The sequence below is a fragment of the Ranitomeya imitator genome, chromosome 6 (assembly GCF_032444005.1).
Source record: "Ranitomeya imitator isolate aRanImi1 chromosome 6, aRanImi1.pri, whole genome shotgun sequence".
NCBI lineage: Eukaryota > Metazoa > Chordata > Amphibia > Anura > Dendrobatidae > Ranitomeya > Ranitomeya imitator.
The window spans coordinates 476,763,944-476,781,074 of record NC_091287.1 but is presented as its reverse complement, the minus strand read 5'-3'; the positions used below and the strand labels follow the sequence as shown (position 1 = coordinate 476,781,074).

The window sequence follows — 17,131 nt, the reverse complement described above, 5'->3', positions numbered from 1 at the left end:
TGTGCTTTCCTTTCTCTTCACTTTTTTGCTGTCTCCCTTAAAGGGTTTGTAGGCAGAACGCCCTGCTCAGAGCTGCTGAGCTCACTGATCGGCTGCCGACGTGACGTCAGCGTCGCAGCTAATGCCACAGACCTAGAGCAGCGCTAAGACCCTCTGGTGGACCCGGGTAGGGTGAGTACAGGGTGGTTTGTTGCTTTCTAATAGCCTGCAAGCTGGGATGAACTTTTATTGAAAGGGAACAACCCCTTTGACTGTCTGCAGCGCGCCACAACTAGGAAGCGCACACTCACACGCAAGCGAGCACGCACATATGCTTGCATGTGGCCACACCTATTTGCCCCTGCAGGCTCAGCGCCACCATGCGTCAGACTCTCTTGTTTTTTCTTCTTCTTATGATTATTTCTGTGCCTCAGCAGGAAAACACCCCCCAATTCCCTCCCGCTCCTTCCCAGCCCTGAATTTGGATCCTGGGTAGCCATCTGATTGGGTTAGTTACACAAGCTTCTTTGCAGAAAAAGACATTACTGCTGCCGGCCGGCCGGCCAGCCTCTAAAAATCATCCCCGGGGCGCCTGCTGAAAATCTGCCCCCTTCACAGTCCGGGATGTTTATAACGCCATCATTTCCAGAAGGCAGGCTGCGGGGTCAATGAGCACTCCTAGCCACGGCAGGGATCTCGGTGTGAGGCATGCGAGGAGGCGGCAGGGTAGCGTCCTTAGCTGCAGTCTCAGAGGCCTTGTGGGGCTTGGGGCATCCAGCCTCTAGGTTATGTAAGGTCGGTCTCTGGCAAGGCACCGCTCTATACTAGCCGAGCTGAGCAAGGGGGCAAAATGTCATCAAAACGGTCTACAGCACCTGGTGTTCCCTGGAGGTCTCCCATCCAAGTACTGTCCAAGCCCAACCCTGCTTTGCTTCCGAGATCAGGCGTATCCAGGGTGGTGTGGCCAGTAGACACTGCTTGGCCCATCGACTGGCCAGCCTTCCTCAGGCTCGCGTGGTGGCGAGAACTCTGACCATGTGGAGGCGGGCTCCGAAGGGCCCATGCAAAGGCTGGGCTGCCACTATAGGCGTTGCTTGTTTTGCAGTGAAACACCCGCCGCAGCAGGGCCTGAGCATCAGGTGTCTTTAAAAATGGCTCAATGCAGGGTCTCCTGCAGGCTAAACCATTCATCTGGGGGGGAAGTGACAGAAAGAGCCAGCTGGAGCCGCAACTTGAGGCGGATCGAGACGTCCAGGAGCGAATGAAGGAAGAGGGTGAGATGGTTGTGAGTGACTGTGAGCTGCTCTTCGGGGGCTCATGTTCCCTGCAAAGGTGTTCTGCTTGCTTTGACCTGTAAACTGGCCACCAGGTTGCCGGCGGTTGCTTCCAAGCCCGCAGGAGGCCCTGGTCCTGTTGAAAAGAAGCCTAGTATTAAAAGTAGATAAGCAACAATGCTGGAGGCCCACGGTGATGAGAAGGATGCTGGCATTTTGCAAGGATGGAACAGCGCAAGAGTGAAAGCAAATGAAAAAAGCATGTGTGCCCTTGTGAAAGGGAATGGAAAAAAGGCATAGAGGAGAGTGACCCCTGCTGGTGGAAGGAAGGAAAAACAAAAGCCTACAGCACCTGGTATTCCCAGGCGGTCTCCCATCCAAGTACTAACCAGGCCTGACTCTGCTTAGCTTCCGAGATCAGACGAGATCGGGCGTGTTCAGAGTGGTGTGGCCGTAGGCAGAGACAGGCCTCTCACTTGCTGCTTTTCTACTTTGCAGTCTGGCTGCCCTGTCCAGTGCTGAGTAAGAGGCCCTTTTGTGCTTTCCTTTCTCTTCACTTTTTTGCTGTCTCCCTTAAAGGGTTTGTAGGCAGAACGCCCTGCTCAGAGCTGCTGAGCTCACTGATCGGCTGCCGACGTGACGTCAGCGTCGCAGCTAATGCCACAGAATTAGAGCAGCGCTGAGACCCTCTGGTGGACCCGGGTAGGGTGAGTACAGGGTGGTTTGTTGCTTTCTAATAGCCTGCAAGCTGGGATGAACTTTTATTGAAAGGGAACAACCCCTTTGACTGTCTGCAGCGCGCCACAACTAGGAAGCGCACACTCACACGCAAGCGAGCACGCACATATGCTTGCATGTGGCCACACCTATTTGCCCCTGCAGGCTCAGCGCCACCATGCGTCAGACTCTCTTGTTTTTTCTTCTTCTTATGATTATTTCTGTGCCTCAGCAGGAAAACACCCCCCAATTCCCTCCCGCTCCTTCCCAGCCCTGAATTTGGATCCTGGGTAGCCATCTGATTGGGTTAGTTACACAAGCTTCTTTGCAGAAAAAGACATTACTGCTGCCGGCCGGCCGGCCAGCCTCTAAAAATCATCCCCGGGGCGCCTGCTGAAAATCTGCCCCCTTCACAGTCCGGGATGTTTATAACGCCATCATTTCCAGAAGGCAGGCTGCGGGGTCAATGAGCACTCCTAGCCACGGCAGGGATCTCGGTGTGAGGCATGCGAGGAGGCGGCAGGGTAGCGTCCTTAGCTGCAGTCTCAGAGGCCTTGTGGGGCTTGGGGCATCCAGCCTCTAGGTTATGTAAGGTCGGTCTCTGGCAAGGCACCGCTCTATACTAGCCGAGCTGAGCAAGGGGGCAAAATGTCATCAAAACAGTCTACCGCACCTGGTGTTCCCTGGAGGTCTCCCATCCAAGTACTGTCCAAGCCCAACCCTGCTTTGCTTCCGAGATCAGACGAGATCGGGCGTATCCAGGGTGGTGTGGCCAGTAGACACTGCTTGGCCCATCGACTGGCCAGCCTTCCTCAGGCTCGCGTGGTGGCGAGAACTCTGACCATGTGGAGGCGGGCTCCGAAGGGCCCATGCAAAGGCTGGGCTGCCACTATAGGCGTTGCTTGTTTTGCAGTGAAACACCCGCCGCAGCAGGGCCTGAGCATCAGGTGTCTTTAAAAATGGCTCAATGCAGGGTCTCCTGCAGGCTAAACCATTCATCTGGGGGGGAAGTGACAGAAAGAGCCAGCTGGAGCCGCAACTTGAGGCGGATCGAGACGTCCAGGAGCGAATGAAGGAAGAGGGTGAGATGGTTGTGAGTGACTGTGAGCTGCTCTTCGGGGGCTCATGTTGCCTGCAAAGGTGTTCTGCTTGCTTTGACCTGTAAACTGGCCACCAGGTTGCCGGCGGTTGCTTCCAAGCCCGCAGGAGGCCCTGGTCCTGTTGAAAAGAAGCCTAGTATTAAAAGTAGATAAGCAACAATGCTGGAGGCCCACGGTGATGAGAAGGATGCTGGCATTTTGCAAGGATGGAACAGCGCAAGAGTGAAAGCAAATGAAAAAAGCATGTGTGCCCTTGTGAAAGGGAATGGAAAAAAGGCATAGAGGAGAGTGACCCCTGCTGGTGGAAGGAAGGAAAAACAAAAGCCTACAGCACCTGGTATTCCCAGGCGGTCTCCCATCCAAGTACTAACCAGGCCTGACTCTGCTTAGCTTCCGAGATCAGACGAGATCGGGCGTGTTCAGAGTGGTGTGGCCGTAGGCAGAGACAGGCCTCTCACTTGCTGCTTTTCTACTTTGCAGTCTGGCTGCCCTGTCCAGTGCTGAGTAAGAGGCCCTTTTGTGCTTTCCTTTCTCTTCACTTTTTTGCTGTCTCCCTTAAAGGGTTTGTAGGCAGAACGCCCTGCTCAGAGCTGCTGAGCTCACTGATCGGCTGCCGACGTGACGTCAGCGTCGCAGCTAATGCCACAGACCTAGAGCAGCGCTAAGACCCTCTGGTGGACCCGGGTAGGGTGAGTACAGGGTGGTTTGTTGCTTTCTAATAGCCTGCAAGCTGGGATGAACTTTTATTGAAAGGGAACAACCCCTTTGACTGTCTGCAGCGCGCCACAACTAGGAAGCGCACACTCACACGCAAGCGAGCACGCACATATGCTTGCATGTGGCCACACCTATTTGCCCCTGCAGGCTCAGCGCCACCATGCGTCAGACTCTCTTGTTTTTTCTTCTTCTTATGATTATTTCTGTGCCTCAGCAGGAAAACACCCCCCAATTCCCTCCCGCTCCTTCCCAGCCCTGAATTTGGATCCTGGGTAGCCATCTGATTGGGTTAGTTACACAAGCTTCTTTGCAGAAAAAGACATTACTGCTGCCGGCCGGCCGGCCGGCCAGCCTCTAAAAATCATCCCCGGGGCGCCTGCTGAAAATCTGCCCCCTTCACAGTCCGGGATGTTTATAACGCCATCATTTCCAGAAGGCAGGCTGCGGGTCTCGGTGTGAGGCATGCGAGGAGGCGGCAGGGTAGCGTCCTTAGCTGCAGTCTCAGAGGCCTTGTGGGGCTTGGGGCATCCAGCCTCTAGGTTATGTAAGGTCGGTCTCTGGCAAGGCACCGCTCTATACTAGCCGAGCTGAGCAAGGGGGCAAAATGTCATCAAAACAGTCTACAGCACCTGGTGTTCCCAGGCGGTCTCCCATCCAAGTACTGTCCAAGCCCAACCCTGCTTTGCTTCCGAGATCGGGCGTATCCAGGGTGGTGTGGCCAGTAGACACTGCTTGGCCCATCAATTGGCCAGCCTTCCTCAGGCTCGCGTGGTGGCGAGAACTCTGACCATGTGGAGGCGGGCTCCGAAGGGCCCATGCAAAGGCTGGGCTGCCACTATAGGCGTTGTTTGTTTTGCAGTGAAACACCCGCCGCAGCAGGGCCTGAGCATCAGGTGTCTTTAAAAATGGCTCGATGCAGGGTCTCCTGCAGGCTAAACCATTCATCTGGGGGGGAAGTGACAGAAAGAGCCAGCTGGAGCCGCAACTTGAGGCGGATCGAGACGTCCAGGAGCGAATGAAGGAAGAGGGTGAGATGGTTGTGAGTGACTGTGAGCTGCTCTTCGGGGGGTCATGTTGCCTGCAAAGGTGTTCTGCTTGCTTTGACCTATAAAATGGCCACCAGGTTGCCGGCGGTTGCTTCCAAGCCCGCAGGAGGCGCTGGTCCTGTTGAAAAGAAGCCTAGTATTAAAAGTAAATAAGCAACAATGCTGGAGGCCCACGGTGATGAGAAGGATGCTGGCATTTTGCAAGGATGGAACAGCGCAAGAGTGAAAGCAAATGAAAAAAGCATGTGTGCCCTTGTGAAAGGGAATGGAAAAAAGGCATAGAGGAGAGTGACCCCTGCTGGTGGAAGGAAGGAAAAACAAAAGCCTACAGCACCTGGTATTCCCAGGCGGTCTCCCATCCAAGTACTAACCAGGCCTGACTCTGCTTAGCTTCCGAGATCAGACGAGATCGGGCGTGTTCAGAGTGGTGTGGCCGTAGGCAGAGACAGGCCTCTCACTTGCTGCTTTTCTACTTTGCAGTCTGGCTGCCCTGTCCAGTGCTGAGTAAGAGGCCCTTTTGTGCTTTCCTTTCTCTTCACTTTTTTGCTGTCTCCCTTAAAGGGTTTGTAGGCAGAACGCCCTGCTCAGAGCTGCTGAGCTCACTGATCGGCTGCCGACGTGACGTCAGCGTCGCAGCTAATGCCACAGACCTAGAGCAGCGCTAAGACCCTCTGGTGGACCCGGGTAGGGTGAGTACAGGGTGGTTTGTTGCTTTCTAATAGCCTGCAAGCTGGGATGAACTTTTATTGAAAGGGAACAACCCCTTTGACTGTCTGCAGCGCGCCACAACTAGGAAGCGCACACTCACACGCAAGCGAGCACGCACATATGCTTGCATGTGGCCACACCTATTTGCCCCTGCAGGCTCAGCGCCACCATGCGTCAGACTCTCTTGTTTTTTCTTCTTCTTATGATTATTTCTGTGCCTCAGCAGGAAAACACCCCCCAATTCCCTCCCGCTCCTTCCCAGCCCTGAATTTGGATCCTGGGTAGCCATCTGATTGGGTTAGTTACACAAGCTTCTTTGCAGAAAAAGACATTACTGCTGCCGGCCGGCCGGCCAGCCTCTAAAAATCATCCCCGGGGCGCCTGCTGAAAATCTGCCCCCTTCACAGTCCGGGATGTTTATAACGCCATCATTTCCAGAAGGCAGGCTGCGGGGTCAATGAGCACTCCTAGCCACGGCAGGGATCTCGGTGTGAGGCATGCGAGGAGGCGGCAGGGTAGCGTCCTTAGCTGCAGTCTCAGAGGCCTTGTGGGGCTTGGGGCATCCAGCCTCTAGGTTATGTAAGGTCGGTCTCTGGCAAGGCACCGCTCTATACTAGCCGAGCTGAGCAAGGGGGCAAAATGTCATCAAAACAGTCTACAGCACCTGGTGTTCCCTGGAGGTCTCCCATCCAAGTACTGTCCAAGCCCAACCCTGCTTTGCTTCCGAGATCAGACGAGATCGGGCGTATCCAGGGTGGTGTGGCCAGTAGACACTGCTTGGCCCATCGACTGGCCAGCCTTCCTCAGGCTCGCGTGGTGGCGAGAACTCTGACCATGTGGAGGCGGGCTCCGAAGGGCCCATGCAAAGGCTGGGCTGCCACTATAGGCGTTGCTTGTTTTGCAGTGAAACACCCGCCGCAGCAGGGCCTGAGCATCAGGTGTCTTTAAAAATGGCTCAATGCAGGGTCTCCTGCAGGCTAAACCATTCATCTGGGGGGGAAGTGACAGAAAGAGCCAGCTGGAGCCGCAACTTGAGGCGGATCGAGACGTCCAGGAGCGAATGAAGGAAGAGGGTGAGATGGTTGTGAGTGACTGTGAGCTGCTCTTCGGGGGCTCATGTTGCCTGCAAAGGTGTTCTGCTTGCTTTGACCTGTAAACTGGCCACCAGGTTGCCGGCGGTTGCTTCCAAGCCCGCAGGAGGCCCTGGTCCTGTTGAAAAGAAGCCTAGTATTAAAAGTAGATAAGCAACAATGCTGGAGGCCCACGGTGATGAGAAGGATGCTGGCATTTTGCAAGGATGGAACAGCGTAAGAGTGAAAGCAAATGAAAAAAGCATGTGTGCCCTTGTGAAAGGGAATGGAAAAAAGGCATAGAGGAGAGTGACCCCTGCTGGTGGAAGGAAGGAAAAACAAAAGCCTACAGCACCTGGTATTCCCAGGCGGTCTCCCATCCAAGTACTAACCAGGCCTGACTCTGCTTAGCTTCCGAGATCAGACGAGATCGGGCGTGTTCAGAGTGGTGTGGCCGTAGGCAGAGACAGGCCTCTCACTTGCTGCTTTTCTACTTTGCAGTCTGGCTGCCCTGTCCAGTGCTGAGTAAGAGGCCCTTTTGTGCTTTCCTTTCTCTTCACTTTTTTGCTGTCTCCCTTAAAGGGTTTGTAGGCAGAACGCCCTGCTCAGAGCTGCTGAGCTCACTGATCGGCTGCCGACGTGACGTCAGCGTCGCAGCTAATGCCACAGACCTAGAGCAGCGCTAAGACCCTCTGGTGGACCCGGGTAGGGTGAGTACAGGGTGGTTTGTTGCTTTCTAATAGCCTGCAAGCTGGGATGAACTTTTATTGAAAGGGAACAACCCCTTTGACTGTCTGCAGCGCGCCACAACTAGGAAGCGCACACTCACACGCAAGCGAGCACGCACATATGCTTGCATGTGGCCACACCTATTTGCCCCTGCAGGCTCAGAGCCACCATGCGTCAGACTCTCTTGTTTTTTCTTCTTCTTATGATTATTTCTGTGCCTCAGCAGGAAAACACCCCCCAATTCCCTCCCGCTCCTTCCCAGCCCTGAATTTGGATCCTGGGTAGCCATCTGATTGGGTTAGTTACACAAGCTTCTTTGCAGAAAAAGACATTACTGCTGCCGGCCGGCCGGCCGGCCAGCCTCTAAAAATCATCCCCGGGGCGCCTGCTGAAAATCTGCCCCCTTCACAGTCCGGGATGTTTATAACGCCATCATTTCCAGAAGGCAGGCTGCGGGTCTCGGTGTGAGGCATGCGAGGAGGCGGCAGGGTAGCGTCCTTAGCTGCAGTCTCAGAGGCCTTGTGGGGCTTGGGGCATCCAGCCTCTAGGTTATGTAAGGTCGGTCTCTGGCAAGGCACCGCTCTATACTAGCCGAGCTGAGCAAGGGGGCAAAATGTCATCAAAACAGTCTACAGCACCTGGTGTTCCCAGGCGGTCTCCCATCCAAGTACTGTCCAAGCCCAACCCTGCTTTGCTTCCGAGATCGGGCGTATCCAGGGTGGTGTGGCCAGTAGACACTGCTTGGCCCATCAATTGGCCAGCCTTCCTCAGGCTCGCGTGGTGGCGAGAACTCTGACCATGTGGAGGCGGGCTCCGAAGGGCCCATGCAAAGGCTGGGCTGCCACTATAGGCGTTGTTTGTTTTGCAGTGAAACACCCGCCGCAGCAGGGCCTGAGCATCAGGTGTCTTTAAAAATGGCTCGATGCAGGGTCTCCTGCAGGCTAAACCATTCATCTGGGGGGGAAGTGACAGAAAGAGCCAGCTGGAGCCGCAACTTGAGGCGGATCGAGACGTCCAGGAGCGAATGAAGGAAGAGGGTGAGATGGTTGTGAGTGACTGTGAGCTGCTCTTCGGGGGGTCATGTTGCCTGCAAAGGTGTTCTGCTTGCTTTGACCTATAAAATGGCCACCAGGTTGCCGGCGGTTGCTTCCAAGCCCGCAGGAGGCGCTGGTCCTGTTGAAAAGAAGCCTAGTATTAAAAGTAAATAAGCAACAATGCTGGAGGCCCACGGTGATGAGAAGGATGCTGGCATTTTGCAAGGATGGAACAGCGCAAGAGTGAAAGCAAATGAAAAAAGCATGTGTGCCCTTGTGAAAGGGAATGGAAAAAAGGCATAGAGGAGAGTGACCCCTGCTGGTGGAAGGAAGGAAAAACAAAAGCCTACAGCACCTGGTATTCCCAGGCGGTCTCCCATCCAAGTACTAACCAGGCCTGACTCTGCTTAGCTTCCGAGATCAGACGAGATCGGGCGTGTTCAGAGTGGTGTGGCCGTAGGCAGAGACAGGCCTCTCACTTGCTGCTTTTCTACTTTGCAGTCTGGCTGCCCTGTCCAGTGCTGAGTAAGAGGCCCTTTTGTGCTTTCCTTTCTCTTCACTTTTTTGCTGTCTCCCTTAAAGGGTTTGTAGGCAGAACGCCCTGCTCAGAGCTGCTGAGCTCACTGATCGGCTGCCGACGTGACGTCAGCGTCGCAGCTAATGCCACAGACCTAGAGCAGCGCTAAGACCCTCTGGTGGACCCGGGTAGGGTGAGTACAGGGTGGTTTGTTGCTTTCTAATAGCCTGCAAGCTGGGATGAACTTTTATTGAAAGGGAACAACCCCTTTGACTGTCTGCAGCGCGCCACAACTAGGAAGCGCACACTCACACGCAAGCGAGCACGCACATATGCTTGCATGTGGCCACACCTATTTGCCCCTGCAGGCTCAGCGCCACCATGCGTCAGACTCTCTTGTTTTTTCTTCTTCTTATGATTATTTCTGTGCCTCAGCAGGAAAACACCCCCCAATTCCCTCCCGCTCCTTCCCAGCCCTGAATTTGGATCCTGGGTAGCCATCTGATTGGGTTAGTTACACAAGCTTCTTTGCAGAAAAAGACATTACTGGTGCCGGCCGGCCGGCCGGCCAGCCTCTAAAAATCATCCCCGGGGCGCCTGCTGAAAATCTGCCCCCTTCACAGTCCGGGATGTTTATAACGCCATCATTTCCAGAAGGCAGGCTGCGGGTCTCGGTGTGAGGCATGCGAGGAGGCGGCAGGGTAGCGTCCTTAGCTGCAGTCTCAGAGGCCTTGTGGGGCTTGGGGCATCCAGCCTCTAGGTTATGTAAGGTCGGTCTCTGGCAAGGCACCGCTCTATACTAGCCGAGCTGAGCAAGGGGGCAAAATGTCATCAAAACAGTCTACAGCACCTGGTGTTCCCAGGCGGTCTCCCATCCCAAGTACTGTCCAAGCCCAACCCTGCTTTGCTTCCGAGATCGGGCGTATCCAGGGTGGTGTGGCCAGTAGACACTGCTTGGCCCATCAATTGGCCAGCCTTCCTCAGGCTCGCGTGGTGGCGAGAACTCTGACCATGTGGAGGCGGGCTCCGAAGGGCCCATGCAAAGGCTGGGCTGCCACTATAGGCGTTGTTTGTTTTGCAGTGAAACACCCGCCGCAGCAGGGCCTGAGCATCAGGTGTCTTTAAAAATGGCTCGATGCAGGGTCTCCTGCAGGCTAAACCATTCATCTGGGGGGGAAGTGACAGAAAGAGCCAGCTGGAGCCGCAACTTGAGGCGGATCGAGACGTCCAGGAGCGAATGAAGGAAGAGGGTGAGATGGTTGTGAGTGACTGTGAGCTGCTCTTCGGGGGGTCATGTTGCCTGCAAAGGTGTTCTGCTTGCTTTGACCTATAAAATGGCCACCAGGTTGCCGGCGGTTGCTTCCAAGCCCGCAGGAGGCGCTGGTCCTGTTGAAAAGAAGCCTAGTATTAAAAGTAAATAAGCAACAATGCTGGAGGCCCACGGTGATGAGAAGGATGCTGGCATTTTGCAAGGATGGAACAGCGCAAGAGTGAAAGCAAATGAAAAAAGCATGTGTGCCCTTGTGAAAGGGAATGGAAAAAAGGCATAGAGGAGAGTGACCCCTGCTGGTGGAAGGAAGGAAAAACAAAAGCCTACAGCACCTGGTATTCCCAGGCGGTCTCCCATCCAAGTACTAACCAGGCCTGACTCTGCTTAGCTTCCGAGATCAGACGAGATCGGGCGTGTTCAGAGTGGTGTGGCCGTAGGCAGAGACAGGCCTCTCACTTGCTGCTTTTCTACTTTGCAGTCTGGCTGCCCTGTCCAGTGCTGAGTAAGAGGCCCTTTTGTGCTTTCCTTTCTCTTCACTTTTTTGCTGTCTCCCTTAAAGGGTTTGTAGGCAGAACGCCCTGCTCAGAGCTGCTGAGCTCACTGATCGGCTGCCGACGTGACGTCAGCGTCGCAGCTAATGCCACAGACCTAGAGCAGCGCTAAGACCCTCTGGTGGACCCGGGTAGGGTGAGTACAGGGTGGTTTGTTGCTTTCTAATAGCCTGCAAGCTGGGATGAACTTTTATTGAAAGGGAACAACCCCTTTGACTGTCTGCAGCGCGCCACAACTAGGAAGCGCACACTCACACGCAAGCGAGCACGCACATATGCTTGCATGTGGCCACACCTATTTGCCCCTGCAGGCTCAGCGCCACCATGCGTCAGACTCTCTTGTTTTTTCTTCTTCTTATGATTATTTCTGTGCCTCAGCAGGAAAACACCCCCCAATTCCCTCCCGCTCCTTCCCAGCCCTGAATTTGGATCCTGGGTAGCCATCTGATTGGGTTAGTTACACAAGCTTCTTTGCAGAAAAAGACATTACTGCTGCCGGCCGGCCGGCCAGCCTCTAAAAATCATCCCCGGGGCGCCTGCTGAAAATCTGCCCCCTTCACAGTCCGGGATGTTTATAACGCCATCATTTCCAGAAGGCAGGCTGCGGGGTCAATGAGCACTCCTAGCCACGGCAGGGATCTCGGTGTGAGGCATGCGAGGAGGCGGCAGGGTAGCGTCCTTAGCTGCAGTCTCAGAGGCCTTGTGGGGCTTGGGGCATCCAGCCTCTAGGTTATGTAAGGTCGGTCTCTGGCAAGGCACCGCTCTATACTAGCCGAGCTGAGCAAGGGGGCAAAATGTCATCAAAACGGTCTACAGCACCTGGTGTTCCCTGGAGGTCTCCCATCCAAGTACTGTCCAAGCCCAACCCTGCTTTGCTTCCGAGATCAGACGAGATCGGGCGTATCCAGGGTGGTGTGGCCAGTAGACACTGCTTGGCCCATCGACTGGCCAGCCTTCCTCAGGCTCGCGTGGTGGCGAGAACTCTGACCATGTGGAGGCGGGCTCCGAAGGGCCCATGCAAAGGCTGGGCTGCCACTATAGGCGTTGCTTGTTTTGCAGTGAAACACCCGCCGCAGCAGGGCCTGAGCATCAGGTGTCTTTAAAAATGGCTCAATGCAGGGTCTCCTGCAGGCTAAACCATTCATCTGGGGGGGAAGTGACAGAAAGAGCCAGCTGGAGCCGCAACTTGAGGCGGATCGAGACGTCCAGGAGCGAATGAAGGAAGAGGGTGAGATGGTTGTGAGTGACTGTGAGCTGCTCTTCGGGGGCTCATGTTCCCTGCAAAGGTGTTCTGCTTGCTTTGACCTGTAAACTGGCCACCAGGTTGCCGGCGGTTGCTTCCAAGCCCGCAGGAGGCCCTGGTCCTGTTGAAAAGAAGCCTAGTATTAAAAGTAGATAAGCAACAATGCTGGAGGCCCACGGTGATGAGAAGGATGCTGGCATTTTGCAAGGATGGAACAGCGCAAGAGTGAAAGCAAATGAAAAAAGCATGTGTGCCCTTGTGAAAGGGAATGGAAAAAAGGCATAGAGGAGAGTGACCCCTGCTGGTGGAAGGAAGGAAAAACAAAAGCCTACAGCACCTGGTATTCCCAGGCGGTCTCCCATCCAAGTACTAACCAGGCCTGACTCTGCTTAGCTTCCGAGATCAGACGAGATCGGGCGTGTTCAGAGTGGTGTGGCCGTAGGCAGAGACAGGCCTCTCACTTGCTGCTTTTCTACTTTGCAGTCTGGCTGCCCTGTCCAGTGCTGAGTAAGAGGCCCTTTTGTGCTTTCCTTTCTCTTCACTTTTTTGCTGTCTCCCTTAAAGGGTTTGTAGGCAGAACGCCCTGCTCAGAGCTGCTGAGCTCACTGATCGGCTGCCGACGTGACGTCAGCGTCGCAGCTAATGCCACAGACTTAGAGCAGCGCTGAGACCCTCTGGTGGACCCGGGTAGGGTGAGTACAGGGTGGTTTGTTGCTTTCTAATAGCCTGCAAGCTGGGATGAACTTTTATTGAAAGGGAACAACCCCTTTGACTGTCTGCAGCGCGCCACAACTAGGAAGCGCACACTCACACGCAAGCGAGCACGCACATATGCTTGCATGTGGCCACACCTATTTGCCCCTGCAGGCTCAGCGCCACCATGCGTCAGACTCTCTTGTTTTTTCTTCTTCTTATGATTATTTCTGTGCCTCAGCAGGAAAACACCCCCCAATTCCCTCCCGCTCCTTCCCAGCCCTGAATTTGGATCCTGGGTAGCCATCTGATTGGGTTAGTTACACAAGCTTCTTTGCAGAAAAAGACATTACTGCTGCCGGCCGGCCGGCCAGCCTCTAAAAATCATCCCCGGGGCGCCTGCTGAAAATCTGCCCCCTTCACAGTCCGGGATGTTTATAACGCCATCATTTCCAGAAGGCAGGCTGCGGGGTCAATGAGCACTCCTAGCCACGGCAGGGATCTCGGTGTGAGGCATGCGAGGAGGCGGCAGGGTAGCGTCCTTAGCTGCAGTCTCAGAGGCCTTGTGGGGCTTGGGGCATCCAGCCTCTAGGTTATGTAAGGTCGGTCTCTGGCAAGGCACCGCTCTATACTAGCCGAGCTGAGCAAGGGGGCAAAATGTCATCAAAACAGTCTACAGCACCTGGTGTTCCCTGGAGGTCTCCCATCCAAGTACTGTCCAAGCCCAACCCTGCTTTGCTTCCGAGATCAGACGAGATCGGGCGTATCCAGGGTGGTGTGGCCAGTAGACACTGCTTGGCCCATCGACTGGCCAGCCTTCCTCAGGCTCGCGTGGTGGCGAGAACTCTGACCATGTGGAGGCGGGCTCCGAAGGGCCCATGCAAAGGCTGGGCTGCCACTATAGGCGTTGCTTGTTTTGCAGTGAAACACCCGCCGCAGCAGGGCCTGAGCATCAGGTGTCTTTAAAAATGGCTCAATGCAGGGTCTCCTGCAGGCTAAACCATTCATCTGGGGGGGAAGTGACAGAAAGAGCCAGCTGGAGCCGCAACTTGAGGCGGATCGAGACGTCCAGGAGCGAATGAAGGAAGAGGGTGAGATGGTTGTGAGTGACTGTGAGCTGCTCTTCGGGGGCTCATGTTGCCTGCAAAGGTGTTCTGCTTGCTTTGACCTGTAAACTGGCCACCAGGTTGCCGGCGGTTGCTTCCAAGCCCGCAGGAGGCCCTGGTCCTGTTGAAAAGAAGCCTAGTATTAAAAGTAGATAAGCAACAATGCTGGAGGCCCACGGTGATGAGAAGGATGCTGGCATTTTGCAAGGATGGAACAGCGCAAGAGTGAAAGCAAATGAAAAAAGCATGTGTGCCCTTGTGAAAGGGAATGGAAAAAAGGCATAGAGGAGAGTGACCCCTGCTGGTGGAAGGAAGGAAAAACAAAAGCCTACAGCACCTGGTATTCCCAGGCGGTCTCCCATCCAAGTACTAACCAGGCCTGACTCTGCTTAGCTTCCGAGATCAGACGAGATCGGGCGTGTTCAGAGTGGTGTGGCCGTAGGCAGAGACAGGCCTCTCACTTGCTGCTTTTCTACTTTGCAGTCTGGCTGCCCTGTCCAGTGCTGAGTAAGAGGCCCTTTTGTGCTTTCCTTTCTCTTCACTTTTTTGCTGTCTCCCTTAAAGGGTTTGTAGGCAGAACGCCCTGCTCAGAGCTGCTGAGCTCACTGATCGGCTGCCGACGTGACGTCAGCGTCGCAGCTAATGCCACAGACCTAGAGCAGCGCTAAGACCCTCTGGTGGACCCGGGTAGGGTGAGTACAGGGTGGTTTGTTGCTTTCTAATAGCCTGCAAGCTGGGATGAACTTTTATTGAAAGGGAACAACCCCTTTGACTGTCTGCAGCGCGCCACAACTAGGAAGCGCACACTCACACGCAAGCGAGCACGCACATATGCTTGCATGTGGCCACACCTATTTGCCCCTGCAGGCTCAGCGCCACCATGCGTCAGACTCTCTTGTTTTTTCTTCTTCTTATGATTATTTCTGTGCCTCAGCAGGAAAACACCCCCCAATTCCCTCCCGCTCCTTCCCAGCCCTGAATTTGGATCCTGGGTAGCCATCTGATTGGGTTAGTTACACAAGCTTCTTTGCAGAAAAAGACATTACTGCTGCCGACCGGCCGGCCGGCCGGCCAGCCTCTAAAAATCATCCCCGGGGCGCCTGCTGAAAATCTGCCCCCTTCACAGTCCGGGATGTTTATAACGCCATCATTTCCAGAAGGCAGGCTGCGGGTCTCGGTGTGAGGCATGCGAGGAGGCGGCAGGGTAGCGTCCTTAGCTGCAGTCTCAGAGGCCTTGTGGGGCTTGGGGCATCCAGCCTCTAGGTTATGTAAGGTCGGTCTCTGGCAAGGCACCGCTCTATACTAGCTGAGCTGAGCAAGGGGGCAAAATGTCATCAAAACAGTCTACAGCACCTGGTGTTCCCAGGCGGTCTCCCATCCAAGTACTGTCCAAGCCCAACCCTGCTTTGCTTCCGAGATCAGACAAGATCAGGCGTATCCAGGGTGGTATGGCCAGTAGACACTGCTTGGCCCATCGACTGGCCAGCCTTCCTCAGGCTCGCGTGGTGGCGAGAACTCTGACCATGTGGAGGCGGGCTCCGAAGGGCCCATGCAAAGGCTGGGCTGCCACTATAGGCGTTGTTTGTTTTGCAGTGAAACACCCGCCGCAGCAGGGCCTGAACATCAGGTGTCTTTAAAAATGGCTCGATGCAGGGTCTCCTGCAGGCTAAACCATTCATCTGGGGGGGAAGTGACAGAAAGAGCCAGCTGGAGCCGCAACTTGAGGCGGATCGAGACGTCCAGGAGCGAATGAAGGAAGAGGGTGAGATGGTTGTGAGTGACTGTGAGCTGCTCTTCGGGGGGTCATGTTGCCTGCAAAGGTGTTCTGCTTGCTTTGACCTATAAAATGGCCACCAGGTTGCCGGCGGTTGCTTCCAAGCCCGCAGGAGGCGCTGGTCCTGTTGAAAAGAAGCCTAGTATTAAAAGTAAATAAGCAACAATGCTGGAGGCCCACGGTGATGAGAAGGATGCTGGCATTTTGCAAGGATGGAACAGCGCAAGAGTGAAAGCAAATGAAAAAAGCATGTGTGCCCTTGTGAAAGGGAATGGAAAAAAGGCATAGAGGAGAGTGACCCCTGCTGGTGGAAGGAAGGAAAAACAAAAGCCTACAGCACCTGGTATTCCCAGGCGGTCTCCCATCCAAGTACTAACCAGGCCTGACTCTGCTTAGCTTCCGAGATCAGACGAGATCGGGCGTGTTCAGAGTGGTGTGGCCGTAGGCAGAGACAGGCCTCTCACTTGCTGCTTTTCTACTTTGCAGTCTGGCTGCCCTGTCCAGTGCTGAGTAAGAGGCCCTTTTGTGCTTTCCTTTCTCTTCACTTTTTTGCTGTCTCCCTTAAAGGGTTTGTAGGCAGAACGCCCTGCTCAGAGCTGCTGAGCTCACTGATCGGCTGCCGACGTGACGTCAGCGTCGCAGCTAATGCCACAGACCTAGAGCAGCGCTGAGACCCTCTGGTGGACCCGGGTAGGGTGAGTACAGGGTGGTTTGTTGCTTTCTAATAGCCTGCAAGCTGGGATGAACTTTTATTGAAAGGGAACAACCCCTTTGACTGTCTGCAGCGCGCCACAACTAGGAAGCGCACACTCACACGCAAGCGAGCACGCACATATGCTTGCATGTGGCCACACCTATTTGCCCCTGCAGGCTCAGCGCCACCATGCGTCAGACTCTCTTGTTTTTTCTTCTTCTTATGATTATTTCTGTGCCTCAGCAGGAAAACACCCCCCAATTCCCTCCCGCTCCTTCCCAGCCCTGAATTTGGATCCTGGGTAGCCATCTGATTGGGTTAGTTACACAAGCTTCTTTGCAGAAAAAGACATTACTGCTGCCGGCCGGCCGGCCGGCCGGCCAGCCTCTAAAAATCATCCCCGGGGCGCCTGCTGAAAATCTGCCCCCTTCACAGTCCAGGATGTTTATAACGCCATCATTTCCAGAAGGCAGGCTGCGGGGTCAATGAGCACTCCTAGCCACGGCAGGGATCTCGGTGTGAGGCATGCGAGGAGGCGGCAGGGTAGCGTCCTTAGCTGCAGTCTCAGAGGCCTTGTGGGGCTTGGGGCATCCAGCCTCTAGGTTATGTAAGGTCGGTCTCTGGCAAGGCACCGCTCTATACTAGCCGAGCTGAGCAAGGGGGCAAAATGTCATCAAAATAGTCTACAGCACCTGGTGTTCCCTGGAGGTCTCCCATCCAAGTACTGTCCAAGCCCAGCCCTGCTTTGCTTCCGAGATCAGACGAGATCGGGCGTATCCAGGGTGGTGTGGCCAGTAGACACTGCTTGGCCCATCGACTGGCCAGCCTTCCTCAGGCTCGCGTGGTGGCGAGAACTCTGACCATGTGGAGGCGGGCTCCGAAGGGCCCATGCAAAGGCTGGGCTGCCAC

The 17,131-nt window shown here is 54.9% G+C and overlaps 14 non-coding genes and 5 pseudogenes across 14 annotated transcripts; all 19 read right to left on the bottom strand.

Moving 5' to 3' along the window:
* Positions 1-842: 842 nt before the first annotated feature.
* LOC138644243 (5S ribosomal RNA) lies at positions 843-952 on the bottom strand (annotated as a pseudogene).
* A 641-nt stretch (positions 953-1,593) lies between these two features.
* On the bottom strand, positions 1,594-1,712 carry LOC138643851 (5S ribosomal RNA). The gene has a single exon (XR_011314363.1). It is a non-coding gene; the product is annotated as a 5S ribosomal RNA (ribosomal RNA).
* A 919-nt stretch (positions 1,713-2,631) lies between these two features.
* On the bottom strand, positions 2,632-2,751 carry LOC138644079 (5S ribosomal RNA; annotated as a pseudogene).
* A 641-nt stretch (positions 2,752-3,392) lies between these two features.
* On the bottom strand, positions 3,393-3,511 carry LOC138643850 (5S ribosomal RNA). Its single transcript, XR_011314362.1, has one exon. It is a non-coding gene; the product is annotated as a 5S ribosomal RNA (ribosomal RNA).
* Positions 3,512-4,404: 893 nt separating this feature from the next.
* On the bottom strand, positions 4,405-4,514 carry LOC138644168 (5S ribosomal RNA; annotated as a pseudogene).
* Positions 4,515-5,155: 641 nt separating this feature from the next.
* On the bottom strand, positions 5,156-5,274 carry LOC138643849 (5S ribosomal RNA). The gene has a single exon (XR_011314361.1). It is a non-coding gene; the product is annotated as a 5S ribosomal RNA (ribosomal RNA).
* A 919-nt stretch (positions 5,275-6,193) lies between these two features.
* Positions 6,194-6,313, bottom strand: LOC138643968 (5S ribosomal RNA). Its single transcript, XR_011314474.1, has one exon. It is a non-coding gene; the product is annotated as a 5S ribosomal RNA (ribosomal RNA).
* A 641-nt stretch (positions 6,314-6,954) lies between these two features.
* Positions 6,955-7,073, bottom strand: LOC138643848 (5S ribosomal RNA). The gene has a single exon (XR_011314360.1). It is a non-coding gene; the product is annotated as a 5S ribosomal RNA (ribosomal RNA).
* An 893-nt stretch (positions 7,074-7,966) lies between these two features.
* LOC138644167 (5S ribosomal RNA) lies at positions 7,967-8,076 on the bottom strand (annotated as a pseudogene).
* Positions 8,077-8,717: 641 nt separating this feature from the next.
* LOC138643847 (5S ribosomal RNA) lies at positions 8,718-8,836 on the bottom strand. The gene has a single exon (XR_011314359.1). It is a non-coding gene; the product is annotated as a 5S ribosomal RNA (ribosomal RNA).
* Positions 8,837-9,729: 893 nt separating this feature from the next.
* On the bottom strand, positions 9,730-9,840 carry LOC138644260 (5S ribosomal RNA; annotated as a pseudogene).
* Positions 9,841-10,481: 641 nt separating this feature from the next.
* On the bottom strand, positions 10,482-10,600 carry LOC138643846 (5S ribosomal RNA). The gene has a single exon (XR_011314358.1). It is a non-coding gene; the product is annotated as a 5S ribosomal RNA (ribosomal RNA).
* Positions 10,601-11,519: 919 nt separating this feature from the next.
* On the bottom strand, positions 11,520-11,639 carry LOC138643960 (5S ribosomal RNA). The gene has a single exon (XR_011314467.1). It is a non-coding gene; the product is annotated as a 5S ribosomal RNA (ribosomal RNA).
* Positions 11,640-12,280: 641 nt separating this feature from the next.
* Positions 12,281-12,399, bottom strand: LOC138643845 (5S ribosomal RNA). Its single transcript, XR_011314357.1, has one exon. It is a non-coding gene; the product is annotated as a 5S ribosomal RNA (ribosomal RNA).
* A 919-nt stretch (positions 12,400-13,318) lies between these two features.
* Positions 13,319-13,438, bottom strand: LOC138643967 (5S ribosomal RNA). The gene has a single exon (XR_011314473.1). It is a non-coding gene; the product is annotated as a 5S ribosomal RNA (ribosomal RNA).
* Positions 13,439-14,079: 641 nt separating this feature from the next.
* LOC138643843 (5S ribosomal RNA) lies at positions 14,080-14,198 on the bottom strand. The gene has a single exon (XR_011314355.1). It is a non-coding gene; the product is annotated as a 5S ribosomal RNA (ribosomal RNA).
* Positions 14,199-15,095: 897 nt separating this feature from the next.
* Positions 15,096-15,215, bottom strand: LOC138644058 (5S ribosomal RNA). The gene has a single exon (XR_011314560.1). It is a non-coding gene; the product is annotated as a 5S ribosomal RNA (ribosomal RNA).
* A 641-nt stretch (positions 15,216-15,856) lies between these two features.
* LOC138643842 (5S ribosomal RNA) lies at positions 15,857-15,975 on the bottom strand. The gene has a single exon (XR_011314354.1). It is a non-coding gene; the product is annotated as a 5S ribosomal RNA (ribosomal RNA).
* Positions 15,976-16,902: 927 nt separating this feature from the next.
* On the bottom strand, positions 16,903-17,022 carry LOC138644026 (5S ribosomal RNA). Its single transcript, XR_011314529.1, has one exon. It is a non-coding gene; the product is annotated as a 5S ribosomal RNA (ribosomal RNA).
* Between the last annotated feature and the right edge of the window lie 109 nt (positions 17,023-17,131).